Here is a 14,443-nt window from a genome sequence, read left to right as displayed (position 1 = left end):
TACACGGTACATTAACACGTACGGGTTAATGTCTAAATGTATGAACGCGAGAATGAACGCCAAAATGCACCGTGTAACCACCCAACTTGTGCGAATGCATGCACAGAAAATAGAACCTGTTCTAATTTGGTTCATGCATTCGTACATGTTCCGTTCCGGTCCACAAAAATCATTCACGCAAACGTACATTAACTCGTACGTGTTAATGTATCGTGTAAACAGGCCTTAAAGCAGTACTGCTCCATAAACTCGACGTCGTGCGTATTTACTTGACTACTGTTGCGGGAGCAGACGATCCTCTGGATCTCCACGCGAAGCTTAGCTTAAAAATACTTGATCTCGGAACGAAAGCAGACGACATTAGACAAATTTTGAAAGTAAATTTCAACTGTCTAATATAAAATTTTCTTGAAATTACGTCGTAATCTTATAATCTTGCGTGTCATCAGTCGATATATCGATCGATTTTACAATCGAAATGGTATCATTCCAGAAGCGAATGTCTACGCAGGGCTTTGGCACAAGGCGGGCGAACTGTTGACAGCGTGCGACACAACAGTCTGACGGGCGTTTTCTTGAACTAACGCTATCGTTTCGTAAGATTATTTTTGATTAATAAATAATATTGCGTAAAAAATTATTTCATAACTTGTGTAATGTCACTCAGTTGGTATCTTTAATAATAAATAGGAAATATGAAATATGTGTGCTTCCTCTGTCTCACCCATTGACCAATCATGAATCGGCCAATGAAATTTCGTCTCCTCATTTCGAAAGTTTTGATCGTTAGGAAAACATCTACTTACTGTGGACCGGTTAGATCTTGTGTTCTCGCGATGTACGGTTTTAGGCGTTGTTTGTATATAGTTGTTGATTCTATTTTAACTTAATTATCTCTACATCAAGTTTTCAAGCCTGCGTGTGGTGTGTGAAGTGGTTGACAACGTTATATTTTCGAAAAAGTCACGTATATTCAGCCCATTAACGCTTGTATAGTGATCTTGATTTTGCTTACGAATTTTTGTTTTTCAACAATCTCATATTCAGTGCAGTGAAGTGGCCACTGGTAAAGGAATTTTCTTTGTGGTGTTCTTATCCCGTAATTTGTGATGACACTGAGGAATTATAGTTCGCTGTGGGTACGAGGACTTATGCGTACACAAGTGAGGCATAGAGAGATTCTTGTCAGGCTTTCGCCATCCTGTGTATAGTGTTTATTTATATACTAATTCAATTCATTGTATTTGGCAGGTGAGTGACTTTTATGTGAACTTTTATGAAATAAATGGGCATTTGCTTTGCACATGTTGTGATTTTATTTAAATGATATCCCGCATAGTATCCCTACCGCATGCAACACGCAAAGCAAGAATAAAAGTGGAATGGGGACTGGAGGGGAGGGGGTACGGTAGGGGAGGGTGCTAGTTTACGGAAAACGCCCGCAGAATGCGCTGTAGTGGCCCCAGCCGCGTCGTCCGCTACTCTACGCTGTCTACACTTTTTAACATTGTGTGTCACGACTGTGTGTCTACGGCTGTTGCCGTAATTTGAAAGTCAATATAATTTTGCCCAATTTTTATGATGGTTAAAAAACCAGTTGACTTACTCCGGGTTGTTGTTATATTCTCCGAGTACGCTGTGAGGAAGAAAAATGACTTGTCTTCGCTTGTCTGAGCTTCACTCGTCCTCGTTCTGTAAATGTATATAGGATAAATCACGGGAGATAGACGCCGTAATCATGGAATCGTCTTCGGAAATCTATGAAAAATTGCGATTTTTATTCACATGGTATTGTTTTTCAATGTAGCGCTCATTTTCTTGATTTTAAATGTGAAAAGAGTTCAGGAAGGCGATCCTATGAGAACTACCGATAGTAATTGTAATTATGACGACTTTTTCACTGATTGCAATAACCCCGACTGCTATTATTTACTTTCCTCGTTAGTACGTTTTCCTGGTTAGTACGTTCATTTTTCGTGGTCCCTTCAGAAACGTACTAACCAAGTTCCACTGTATTAATATCTGAGTAAGGGCATAAAATATAAAACTGGAGCAGTTAAACCAAAATTTTTACAATGCCTAAATAACATCGTTGTAGGAGTCTGAGCCACGGCCGTAGGAAGGGGGATACGTTAATGGTAAGTTGATGTTATCGACGGCATATCATTCATTTAAGTATGTAATTAGAACGATTTTGATGTTTACTAATGTCCGCTATGCTTTTATATACAATAACTTCATCCGTTTATTCGTAGGTACCGGAGAATTCGTCGTTTAGGATTGTCTGTGCTTGTATTATGGGGTGAGTTCCAGTCAATGCAACTTTTGCTCGCTGATTGGAGATATCTAGGAACATTTTTGTGCCAAAATAGTGTTATTTTCAACGTGACATCTCCCGTTAAGCTACTGCTAATAATCACAGTGCCAGTGGTTGTAATGCACAAAGTTTGACAAGGTTGAAAAATATCGGCCAAGAGTTATCAGTGTTCCATCGTGATTGAATTGTGAAAAGTGCTATTACGCTATCGATAAATGTCTAACAGTAGTGTAAAAATTGTCAGTGGCGTGTTAACCTCCGTTGTTCACCGCAGATATGACATTTCACGATCAAGCTATTGAAATACGAATACATATCGTAATAACTGTGTGTGAAGTTTGTTATTCCATTATTTCAACGAATAGTAGTGAGAAAAGTCACCTGTGTCACTTGTGTGGGCTAATTTAAGGGTTTAAATCAGTGAATAAATAGTTGTTTCCATCATAACGAGCTCTGTTATTGTAAGTTGTACGTGATGAATATAAGAATGTGACAGTGACTTCCAGTTTTTGATAAGAGTATTTGCCTATTTCCAACTATATTTTTATGGTATATGCTAGTATATTGTTTATGGATTTACCTATATTATTGAAATAGATTGTGGCTTGTGTGTGTTGGCAGCGGAACCGATTCGCGATCTCACATGTGGATTGTGTGCAGACTGTTTTGCTGTGAATTCGTACCGTAGGACGGATAGGACTACCTTCTCCGCTAATTCGGCGTTGCCAAATTCAACAGCACAGCTTACTCTAATGTCAACAGCACAGCTTACGATCGTTATCCTCTAGTATTACAAGTTTCTTTTACATCTCGATTTGCCGCCGACGTATAGAAATAAATTGTCTTAACAAATTCTATGAGGGCCGTGGCATCAATTTTTGGTGTCCTAAAAAAAAAGCTGGTGTCCTAACACCCCATGCCACTCGCCTTTTAGGCGGCTTGCGGGGTATTATGTAGATGTAGATGAATTTCAGGTGTACTATTCGAACGAGTGGCAACGTTATCTTTCATTTTTCTGATAACTAAAACATACGAAGTGAAACGCTTGTACTTCATCATCCCGATGTCGCATTATTAATATCCCAAGTAATAATCGTGGCACTTTAGCTAGAGGAAAACTTGCCCAAGAATAACAGAACAAAATAAAGTGACGATGAGCGGCTAAATACTCCCTCAAAACAAATTTTACATCATGCGCTCAGCGTATTTCCCAACTCCATACGGTTGTTTAGGCACCTATGACGTCACGCCTGGCCTCGGCAACGCTCGGGTGTCTTCGCGCAGTGGTCGGCTCAGAGAAATTTTTCTCGATTTAAAATGCAATTTTTTTATTTCTTTTGATGTTGAATGGAGAAACTGAAGGTATTTTTGCGAGCTAATATATCCATTTTACTCATTCAAAATAGTTTTTAGAGCAATCTACGACCCATGCAAGTTCCTCATTATACATACGTGAATCACTACATGATGAAACTCAGGACACAAATTAATTTCTCAAATAGTGGACAAGGTTTGATTTTCATTTGAATAACAGTAGACACCTGCTCAACTGGATCCGGATTAACCAGAACCCAGGTTAACCGGAATGCTCAAAAAATCAAAAATTAATACCATAGAGTAAGTATATATAGAGAGCTCACCACACGTACAAAAATCATATACGTTTTTGGTGTAGTTCTAGAACAATTAACCAGATGGCTATGAACAATTTTGGCAATTTTTTAAATTTGCTCGTTCCACAAGTATAAAAATATATTCTGAAGCAGAAAGGGTTGCTACGTTTAGTGGAGACATTAATTATTCGATTTTGTTTATAACAATTGTTATAAAAAATATTTTCTCGAATTTCGGCTAGTTACTTGACTTTTCCGAGTTTATATTCCTAATCCATTTTCCGGCAGACTGTTCTTAGTATAAAATTGAAATTTGCAGGAAATGTTTATAGCACATTTTTTTCCATACTGGTAAACTTTAATTTGTTTATAACTCAGTTTCAACGTTGTTATGTGTGTTTATATATCTTTCGGACGAAAAATCTGGAATTTTGCAGGGTAAAAATCAATCGCCTACTAACTTTCGTATCTTACGATATAGGTCCATATATGCTGCGTATGAAATTTGGACAAAACTATAAATTTATTTTTGGTGAAAGAATTGTAACTTTATCTCTATTACAAGGGGAGTTATGAATGTTTGATGGCCGCACCTCGTTAGGCTTTCCTTACTGGCCTGGGTCTACGCAGAAAGCTCCCGCCTCCCAAGGAGATCGTTTTGCCATCAGATGGGTTGGCGAGGCGAGCTGTTGTTTTGACGAGGAAGAGATTTTCCGTGAGGGAAGATGTTTTCGCTTCAAGAGACATATAAATCTTATTGATGTTCATCGCTTCGTTGAACGATCAACATATCAAATGAAATACCTTTCGTGTAGTGTGCTTCAGATGTTCAGTTAGGAAATACCTCACTTTGGTGAAGTGTAAATGTTATTTACAACACCTAGTGCCGGAATATTATAATAAAATAGGAATGCAAGATTGGATCCCTACACTGAAAAACAATGCACTGTTTGCCTTTCGCCAACGGTCATAGCCTCTTCACCGCAGTTGGTAACTAAAGCTTAAAAGTATTTGGTAATGAATCCTTAAGCGCGCAGAAGCAAACGAACACAAAGAGGTATGCATCAGCGGTAGCATTTTTGGGATTAGGGGTGACCTTGATTTGTTTGCTTGATAGCGGCATGAGTAATGGCCCATTCTGTTACCACGTCGAAAATGAAAAGGTTTCTTTCGGCTCCACCAGGTTTCTACTTCTGGTCTTAAGTATGGGGCCGGGGATCATCTAATGTATGGTTTTGTCTTTCCTTGAGACCTTAATTTGATCATTGTTGTGATAATCGTCGTCTCGTCAATAACAAGACGCATTGTCATTTGAGGAAAGTTTTGTTTTAATCGTGAGTCGGTTTACTTTTAGTTGAGGTTCTGAAAAGTAAAACAAATAGCGGCTGCTACTACGCCCGGGTTTACTCATTGCTTGAGTTCTTGCAGTCGGGATATGAATCCCTTCTGCCAGGGGCCGAAAAACGAAATATCCAAAGATAAATTTTACGCGGTGATCATTTACACATCAATATCAAATTGAGTATTTTTAGCATGTTCAGAATGTAAGTTGTTGCGACACTAGAAAAATATGGCAATTCATAGCTTTTGATTGTTAAAAATGTTTTCAAGAACTAAATTCTGCAGTCGCCAGCCTTGATCTGCACTCTCTTCCGGCCTATTGGACGAATCGTACACTGATGGGCTTCTGTCATGCAAGTGTGCCAGCTGTACACTCGTTAGCATTACATGCGATGTAAAAGTGTTAAAAAAGCTTCTATCTTCCTGCTCTAATTTATTCAGCGACAGTGGGAAAAAGAAGTTACTTCAGATGAAACCTCAGCCACCAAGATTTTATGGTCTTCCGAAGATTCATAAAGATAACGCGTGTTTGCCCAGTGGTTTCGTGCATAGGCTTACCGTCCTATAAGTTAGCCTCTAAATTAAATATAAAATTTAGGCAATTGTCTGTTTTTTCACCAAAATATAGTATTAAGACCTCCAATAACAAGACGCATTGTCATTTGAGGAAAGTTTCGTTTTAAGCGTGAGTCTGTTCACTTTTAATTGAGGTTCTGAAAAGTAAAACAAATATTGCCGGTACTAGGCCCGGGTTTACTCATTGCATAAATTCTTGCCGTCGGGATATGAATCCCTTCTGCCAGGGGTCGAAAAACGAAATATCCAAAGGTATATTTTACGCGGTGAGTATTTATATAACAAATGGAGTATTTTTAGCATGCTCAGATTGTAAGTTGTTGCGGCACTAGAAAAATGTGGCAATTGAAAACCATCCGCCCTCCCCTTTTTTGGAATTAAACCTCCTATTATGTAGTTCTTTGAATCGAAACTGCAAATACAATTTGCATCGTAGGCCTCATGGGGAATCCTAATCCGTAGGCTAAAATATGTCATCGCGTTAAAATCTTGAGTCATTCATTCATTAATGGTTACAAAATATTTGATTCTATGTACATTAGATATGGATTGTTTTTCGTACACAATGTAACAGTAAAAACTTATTTTTTGCCTTTGATAACAAGTTATCCATTACAATATGGATTTTCAACACTAATACAGGATTTGTTTCCATCATTCAATATGAAGCAGGTTCGAAGATTTTCGAGGCGTTCATCAGATGATCTCTGCATTCTCTTCGGCTTTTCACCGTGTCCGTTGGCTTTTGACGAAACTGTTCTCGCTAAAAGCCAACGGATGCGGTAGAAACTCGAAGGGAAGGCAGAGATCATGCAACATAAAGTTTTTAGTTCAAACTGCAACCGACCTGTCGACGAGCTTTTCCAGAGATACTTCCTCTGAGTGGCTGAAATGTCATCACATGTCACCGTATGAAAATAAATCACAACCAAGTTTATTTTGATCAATCAATTAAAACCTAAGCGAAGAAGATTTGATTATTTCCAAAGCAGAAAAAAGGAACAGTGTGCTAATCCGTAATAAGGTCTCATACATTGCCAAATGTGATGATGTGTTGGAGGATACCTCATTCATGATTCTCCCCCGTGATCCAATAGATAGATTCCAAAAAAGAGTTGAAAAAAGTTTTATCTTCCTGCTCTAATTTTATAAGTTAGCCCCTAAATTAAATATCATCTTTGGGCAATTGACTGGTTTTTCACCAAAATATAGTATGAATAGCTCCATCATTTTGTCACAGAAACTTCAACACCCTACGTTACCATCCAACTCCAAGCTAGTTTCATTTGACGTAAAAATCTATTTACTTCTCTACCTGTACAAAAAAACTTTTTACTTATGAGAGACTTACTGAGAGACTACAACATTGACAACAGTGTGTCTTGTGAACTTAATTGTCTAATGGAACAGCGTGCCAACCAAAATTATTTTTTTTTACAATAAGAATATTTATCACCAAACAGACGGCCTTGCGATGGGTTTCCCCTCTCACTTGTAATAGGCGAAATATTTGTGGACAATTCAGAACGCCAAATATTATTTGATTCAGGCATTCTATCTTATCCAACATCTTCTGGTGCCGTTATGTTGACTACATCATTTGCCGCTGGATTGGAAGTGTCAGACAATTATATAATTTTCAGTCTTTTAAATGCTCAACATCCTAATATTACGTTCACAGTAGAAATAGAATCCAAAAAGCAACTTAACTTTCTCGGTCTCTCCATATCCATAGTTGGTGACAAACATGAATTTGGTGTACACAGAAACCCTTCCTATTGTGATACAATCATTTTGAGTTACTCATGCCATCCAACCTCCCAAAAGTTATCCTCCTTTCATTCTTACATATATTGGTCAATCTACCTTTAAATGCAGTCAGCGACCAGCAGAAAGCGCGACCCATTTCACAGCTTTGTTCCCTTCCCCCATCAAATAGAATTCTAAAAATTGGTGCCGATCATTGTTTGTGGGAGACCTTTCCAACAGATTTGCAAACAAATTCCCCAAAAATTAATTCAATATTTCTTTCTACAACCCTTGCACTCTCGGTGAAGTTCTGTGTCGTAACAAAGGCAAAATGGAACCCGGCATCCGGAATCAATGCGGCATTTACAAAGTTAATTGTAAATCATGCAACTTGCGTTGCATTGGTCAAACAGGCAGAGTTTCATTATCAGAATGAAAGAACATAGAAGGTGCAGGACAATTGGGATAAAACGTAACTTCTCGCCAAAAATTTGGTACAGACTTTTCATTCTTGTCATTTTCAACCAGAATTTTCTTCACCCCTTCAGTAATGGCACAAGGCTTGATGTTTTAGAACAATTTGAAATAGTAAAAATTGATACAAATATTCTAATGAATGAACAAGTGTTTGCCACCCACTCTCATCTCCTTAGGAGCCCCTTCACGAAAACAAATGGTCAAATTCTTTCTTCGCCCACTCCTTAACCAACTCCAACCTCCACATTGTTTTTTCCCGTCCGCCCACCCTCTCTCCCGTATTGTGTTGACCATTTTCATCCGCCTGCAATCCCTTCTTAGTACTCCTGCCAATTCTCACTCCTTTCTCAGCTTCCCATTGGCTACTCCCCTCCCCTGCCTCTTTCCTGCTTCGCTACTTACTCCCACCACTCCATTTCTAACGACACAACGTACAGTGGTCCCAAATCGAAAAAAGCTGGCCAAAAGTCATTTTTTCGACTTTTCACAAGGAAGTTTTGAATTATGTATTCGGATTCTACAGGATATAGCCTATAATATTTCGTACCCGATAGGTCTGTGTAATCATTATGTTGACCTGTGCAACCCGTCAAACATGGGCGTGTTCAGCCTAAAACGCCCGAGGCGTAGAAATAGTCGATTTTTGGGTAATTCAACTTAATAAATGACTATTTTAATTTCATGGGATTCATCTGTCAATTTTACTACGGTAATTTTGCATATTTTTTCACAATATTATAGTATTTTCTGCTCATTTCAGAATTTATTATAACAATATTAAGTTATTTATAATGTTTGCTATTTTTGGGCCTATTTTAAGTCAAATGTGTCGATATAGTTTTGTGCTCCTCCGTGCTCCTCGAAGATTCCTATGCTGAATCCCTGGAAAGAGTATGTACAACAAGGTGGAAAAAAAAAATCCTGTTTATACTTGCCTATCCGACATCTAGAGGGTTTTAAGTTGAGCGGTGCAGGGCGCTGGCCGGCGGGAGACAAATCACTCAAATATACCTATATCGTGGTCGAACTTGCATGGTGTGTACATAGCATAATTCTACATCCTGTAAGATTACATACATCAAGTGCTTCACGCCTATCGTATGCACACTTCTCGTTTGTGCACTAACCTTCAAATATTCATGAAAACAATGAGGGCCGGTTTTCATTCTCTTAATAAGAAACATATTGAGTGATCAAAAGCGACTACTTACGTCACTATGCGAGACTCTTACAGTAACCACAAGATGCTTTTCTCTGCAAAACTTTCCTCATATTTTTATAGAGAAGAGATCCCTTACATGCTGTACAGTGTTGTTGGCACGTTATTCCGAAATATGGTCTTAGCACAAAGAGAAATAAATGCTCCCTAATGCCAAGAATTGTTCATAGGATCATTTCAACAGCCCATAGACGTAGATAGGATGAAATTCGGAGGGAGAAATTCGCCTAAACCAACCAAGGGAGTGGCGTCTTGCAAGTGCATTTTTTAATAATAATGGAATGAGGATGACGGCCTCCCTCACCAGAGCCATTGCATGGATATGGTGAATATTTCCCACTCAGTTTTATTTAATGATTTTCTAAGTGAATAAGAGCTGTGCTCCGAACTGTTTTAACACGGCAAACTCGAGAAACTTCTTCTGTGCAGATAATTAAAGCACTTGGTTTGCCAATGTTTGGCATTCAAATTTCAGGATACGCCGGAAACTCAGAAGCAAGTCTATATAAGCTTGTATATCTTTTATTCAGTGTCAACTCATAGTTTCCGGTTTGTTATTGGTTAGAAAGAGACAACTTTTAGAAATTACATTAATCGTTTCAGCCGTAAAAACACCTCTTAAATTTGAATTCTGGGTGCCGCCAATTTTTTCGTTCCTTGCGGTGTACAATACAAGTACAGAGAGAAAAGAATATTTATAAGCGAAGAAGAAGGAATATGTCGTGGAATATTTTAAACTAAGATTTCGACTGAATGAAATCAAGCATGCAAAAAATATTCTGACACGTTTTGTGCAAAGAATGTTTTCTTGAAATACCCGAGAAAGTGGAATAAAAGCTTGAGGACAGATGAGCATTTCAAAGAGACGTTCAAAAGCTGGTTGTAGAAAGATAAGAAATGCTAAAATGAAGAGATATCGTAAAAATAATTCCAAAATCAGATTCAGACGATCAAAATCACTTTTGTTGCAATTTTAGGTAAAATTACGCCGTTATTAATTTTGGCCAACTTTTTTCAATTTGGGACCACTGTGCGCCGCATCTCTTTTTACCCTAACCCTCTTTTTACTCCTCTCAAGCCCCACGTGGATTTCACATAACTCTTCACTTGTATCTTTTCCCACTTCCTCCACTCAGTATGCCTGTTTCCCACCCCTTCTTCAAACGTGTCAAATCCTCACCAACCCCTTTTCTCAAAGGTAAAAATGTTATGTTTATATGTAAGACACTGTCTTGAACCAGATGATGGCTCTGTGAGCCGAAACGCGTTGTAGGCATTAAAATGTTTTGGAAAATTGCTACCAGCTTTAATTTAAATAAATGTGAATTCTTTTGTATATTTTTTCGCATGTTGTTGTTCGCAAACTTTTACGATTTACATGTCCTTCATTCCTGAAATAAGAATCTCCAAACCAACAACTCCTATTATCATAAATGTATCTCCGCTTTTGCAACAAATTTTCAGCGTGGAACTAATTCATGGGTAATATTTCCTTGGCTTATTAAAAGGAGTTCAGAAAGTTTCACAAAGTGGCTCAACATCATGTCTGCCGACAAAATACCATTGGCGATATTATCTCTCAAATTTGCCAATGTTCCATTAACGCATTGCGGAAGGCTGTAGCACCTCGTCAAAGGAATCATTCTGTCTCGCATTTTATTACACTGCTAAATGTAAAACCCCTCCAAAGTCCATTCGATATTCGAGCATATCTCCCCTCACAATTTCATCAACATCTGTGGTGGTGGAGTGAATACTTCCGTAACCCTGTCTAATTGATAGCCTATTCGTTTAGTTTTGCAAATATATATTTATAGGGCTTGGGACCCCCCTGAAAATTCCCTCTCTCTCCTGCTTGGCTTTCGGACAGCAATCTTTGAAGTGCATGAGACAGTTAAAACACTTATTCACACTGCATGTTGTAAAAGTGTTTTCAGTAGTAATGGGGAAAGCCAAGCAGAGAGAAGAGGGAAGATTCGTGGAAGACGCAGCTCACCAGGCGAAAAAGAAATCTCCTATAGGACCCGATTCAGCCCTCTCAGCCCGATGTAAACATCGTCTTCCCTTCCCTCGATGCTTGGGAGAGTTAGGAAGAGGTGAGGGCGGGAAGGAAAGGGGACAGGCGAGGGAAAGGGAAAGACCTTGAACGTGCTCTCTCTCGCACCTTGCATGCCCCTCCAATGCCATCTGTCTGCTGTAGGGGAATTAAAACTGTCGATACGATTTTCTCCTATGCCGTGAGCCCTCTAGAATATACTTACTGTATGTTAATACTCTATAAGCGCATGTAAGAGACACACCTTTTTTTCCAGAAACTGCAGCAAATAATGGGGGTGCGTCTCATACACAAACTTCTTATCTTCCCCCCTCCCTCCCATTCACCGGTCGCAAGTCCAAGGGGAACTGAGTGGCCTTGGTTTTCAGTGCAAGTCAGTCATCCGAAACCCTAGGTAAAAAAGCCAGGGTTCCCACTAAACCTAAATAATGAAATTCACGGTTTTTTACAGGTTTTCACGGTTTTTTTCAGGTTATCGCGGTCTCAATGTCGTCAAATTCATGGTCCGTTTATAAGTGAAAAATAGGACAATCACCGGCCGTATATGAACTAAAAATTAACGTATGTGACATACGCCATACGTATGAGACATATAATGTAAACGCAGCAATGAAAAGTGATATCTGTTATGACGTCAATGTTTGGAAAATTCAGGGCCAACTTAAGGCCCAACCTAACCTCGCTCTTGCCCAGATGCCGAATACCATGGCCTCCTTTAATATGCCAATGCCCCTAGGACCTTCTACCGTCTGAACACAGGAAGTCCTTTTTTAATTCCTTGCGCCTCCGAGAGACTGTTTTTTGTGCACGTTGTTATTACCGCACAGTAACCAAGTTTCCCTTACCCAATCTTTCTGAGATCGCCGAAAATATTTATTAAAATTGTTTATAGAATGTAATAAATCAATAAATCAATTTCATATAATTACAGTGGAACCTCCATCTATCGTTTTTCAGGGGGAAGGACGAAAAAAACCATGAATGCAGGAAAGTGATCAATGCGGGAATGTTTGGATAGGTTGCCTATGTCCCAGAAAACACAGGATTTTGCCGCGTAATTATGATATTTGTTAAAGGATTCAAAGAAGATTTTAGCCAATTACAGGAATACTAGTACTTTATCGAGACACTTAGGTCATATTGTTGATTAGAATATTATCACTTTCAAATATCCTGCCATACAAATAGCCATGAAATTTTTTGTTCTAAAGAGAAGGCAACTTACACATTCTTTTCTAATTATCGTAGCGCCAGATGAGTAGATGAATCCTGATTGTTATTAGGGTGAAACAAAATACCTTGAGAAGACATTCCTTCCTCAGTAACTCTTACAACTGAGACTTATAGTATAACTCGTAAATTGATAACTGATAATAACCTGATATCCTGATTTCGGAAAAATGCTACATTAACTGCCGAGAAGCTCAGCTACGAGGATATAGAGTTTCGCCAGAAATCATCATTGTATTTTTCCAACTATTTTCTAGTTTTAAATGCTTAAATCTATATACATAAAAGAAAGTCGAAAATCGTGTTAGTTAGAACACTTATAACTCGAGAACGGCTGCACCGATTTTAGTGACATTAGGCTCTTTGGATTCGTCTCAGCCCCGGATAACATATAGGGCATTAAAAAATAGGAAAAGTTCACAAAAAAAATTCAACTTTATCTTAGTGATATGTTTTTAGGAGTTGATTGTTAAAATGGTCAAAAAAATAAGATTTTTTTCGTTTTTACTAATGAATTGACTGATCTTTTTAACAATATTAAAAAAATTTAAATGTTCAAACATGTTAAAAATATTAAAGTAATATTAAAATAGTATTAAAATAATTGAATTAGAGGTAAGCTCAGCTCGAATTGAGTTGTCAACAAACACATAACTACCGTGTGTGTAAACAAATCTCCAAGCAATTGTTGATTATCAGTAATGTCCGTGTACTCTGCATGAATTCAAATCTTTTAACTTTGTAATAAACGAAGACGAAGTCACCAACTATTTATCTGAATATTTAAAGTCCTTGGACGCACCTGGCTTATCACGGCACGATTTACAGCTAAAGGTAGGCTCTGTATTCATGATCTTACGAAACCTAAACCAACCAAAACTATCCAACGGAACGTGTTTGGTTATTAAAAAAACTGATAATGAAAGTGATTCACGCCACTATACTCAAAGGAAAATTCAAAGATGAGGAAGTTCGCAATCCGAAGATTCCATGATCCCAACTTATATGCCCTTTTGAGCTTAAACGTATTCAATTTCCAATTCGTGTTACATTCGTGATAACGATTAACAAATCGCATGGTCAGTCTTTCAGTTTTTGTGATGTTTGTTCACATGTGTCAGTGAAAACCCATGATTTTCTCATGGTAAATAATATGTGGTATGTTTACGAGTCGGTAAACAATCCGCTGTATTTCTTCCTTCGCCTCAAGGGCGCAGCTAGGAATTAAGAATAGGCGCAGCTAATACTGGCGGGTCTGTAGGGTATAGAAAACTCGCCAAGGTAAGCGAGAGGTGTGGGGGCCCTTCCCAGACATTTTTTAGGATAAAAGGTTCAAAATGGTAGGTTTTGCGGCTGTGTGAACAGTTAAATATTTTGTGACTCATCCGTCCCCCTAATGTTAATGACCAAATGTTTTATAAAAAGATTCTCTGAGCTTTTGGGGGGGTTTTAACCCCCCAAAACCACCCTCGCTGCGTCCCTGCTTCGCTTCGCTATTTTTATTTAGCTTCATTCGCTTTATCCTGCGCCTGATAACAAAACAAAAACTGTTGTTTATCAGAAAGCGCTCGATGCAAGACATTAAACCCGAATGTGTAGGGCACACCGCGGTGCGTTTACACATGCAGCACGTTTACGCAGTGCATTTTTTCCAAACAGAGATACTATAACTGGCGCGCCTAAAGTCAATTGATACGAATGCTGCTTCATAGGGGCTTTTCTTACACTATTTTGAGCATCAGTCAAGCGTCGGTCTAGCGTTGCCTTAACCTGCCCCGTGAACGAGCCAAGTTTACACTACGGACTAAGGCCTAAAAACATTTTTTTACGGTTAATAACACAAATAGCCAACAACTGAATGCGTA

General features: G+C 38.5%; 1 protein-coding gene across 4 annotated transcripts in view; it reads right to left on the bottom strand.

The window, feature by feature from the left end:
• The window catches only part of LOC124158442 (major facilitator superfamily domain-containing protein 6), a 137,668-nt gene that overhangs the window by 102,444 nt on the left and 20,781 nt on the right, over positions 1 to 14,443 (bottom strand). The window lies entirely within an intron of this gene.

Source organism: Ischnura elegans, chromosome 5, assembly GCF_921293095.1.
Source record: "Ischnura elegans chromosome 5, ioIscEleg1.1, whole genome shotgun sequence".
NCBI classification, from domain to species: domain Eukaryota; kingdom Metazoa; phylum Arthropoda; class Insecta; order Odonata; family Coenagrionidae; genus Ischnura; species Ischnura elegans.
Note: the sequence above shows the minus strand (reverse complement) of the source record. Positions and strands in the feature narration are given on the sequence as shown.